The sequence below is a fragment of the Elephantulus edwardii genome, unplaced genomic scaffold, assembly GCF_000299155.1.
Source record: "Elephantulus edwardii isolate Elephantulus edwardi_28Jun2011 unplaced genomic scaffold, EleEdw1.0 scaffold00030, whole genome shotgun sequence".
NCBI classification, from domain to species: domain Eukaryota; kingdom Metazoa; phylum Chordata; class Mammalia; order Macroscelidea; family Macroscelididae; genus Elephantulus; species Elephantulus edwardii.
This window is the reverse complement of record NW_006399780.1, coordinates 21,496,984-21,498,808: the sequence shown is the minus strand read 5'-3', so window position 1 is coordinate 21,498,808 and position 1,825 is coordinate 21,496,984.

The following is a 1,825-nucleotide window of genomic DNA, read 5'->3' as shown; positions in this document are numbered from 1 at the left end:
AAATTATGTATACTGAACTGAAACAGATTAGGGAGAAAACTGTTTAAAATGAATATATGATTAGGTATTATTGTCATGACAGGAGTCCAGAATGAAGGCTGCATAGTGGAATGGACTTGGGGGAGGGATTGTATAACAATAAAAGAATTTTTCTTTTACTTTTTAAACGAAGGCTTCATAGAGGAGGGGACTTGAGGGGAGAGATTGTGTAACAATGAAAGAATTTTTCTTTTACTTTTCAAAGAGAAGAGTGAACTGGGTTGGGAGGTTGGGCAGGAGAAAAGTGAAACAATGAATGAATAGAAATCAAAATAAATTAAAAGATAAAAAAAATTGAAAAAGAATGTAATCTCCAATATGAATAATGCTCAAGATCAAGAAGACAAAGATTCTCACAACTAGGCCAATTAGCAGCACCATGATAGATGGAGAAGAGATTGAAGTAATATCAACTTGCTTGACTCCACAATCAAGACTCTTGGCACCAGCAGTCATGAAATCAAAAGACAAATTTCATTGGGGAAGTTGGGTGTTTAGAAACCTCTAAAAAGTACAAAAGAATAAAGATGTAAGTCTTGGGACGAAGGTGGGCTCGATCCAGGATATGGTCTTCGCAATTACTTGCTAAGCATCAGAGAGCTGGGTAATGACTAATGATGGCAGAAGAATTGATGCCTTTGACATGGTGCTGAAGAAGAGTATTAAATGTGGACTACCATGAGAACAAACAGGTCTGTACTGAAGAGGATAAAACCAAGTTTTTCCTCAAAGGTAAGGATTTTGAAACTATGTCTCACATACTTTGGCACATGTTCAGGATGAACAGTCCTTAGAGAAGGATATTGTGCTTGGAAGAGTGGAGGGACAGTGCATGAGAGAAAGACTCTGGATGAGATGGATTGACATAATTGAGGAGGTAATGGGGGTACATCAGTGAAACTCGCTCAGGATAGGGTAAGGTTCTAAGATATTAAAAATAGGGTCACTTTGAGTTACAGGTTACTTGATGGCACATAATAGCAACATATATAATATATGTGTAAATTTATATAGTATTAATTTATGTCATTATGACCCAGTGGACTGAAAGATGCAACCAAGCCAAAGGTGGGTGACTTTTAATCTGCAGCCCTTGGACCTGTCCTTCATTGTTTTTGTTCAAACATTCTGCTAGGTCGTATAGCCCTGGTGTGTCCACTTGCCATACAGCTGTAACTTGTGGTTGCTGTGAGACTGAACACTGTGATTCTGTTGTGTCAAATGCGTTAATTGTTGGTTACCCATGGTGGACAGTGTTGGGTGAAACTCCCTGACTAAAACAAGCTTGGAAGCAGGAGCGGCATCCACTTCTTTAATAGCTTGCCTCCAGAAACCCTATGAACCTGGAGAGAGGATGAGAGACATACAAGTATTGAGGACTCTCCTTTATAGGGTCGCTATGAGTTGCCTGAGACTCTACGGCACTTAACAACAACAATTTATGCCACACTTCTCCAGATACATGAATATAGTTTGATGTAATATGCTTTATCTTCCTATATATTATTAAATTCCAGATATATAGATATTGAGTAGCAAAAAGAAGAAATAATTTATGATTTCTAATAGAAACAAAGGTGAAAATATAAGATGGAAAACATAGTTCATCACAGATGAAGTTCTAACTCAAGCTAAAAGTGTAGTTATCCAAAAAAAAAAAAAGTGTAGTTATCCATTTTCCAGATATATTAAACAGCTCACATCCTATATAGTATTCAATTTGTTTTTCACAATTTGTCTCTTTTTTACAATTTTTGTTATATTATCTAATGGAAATGTATTTTTT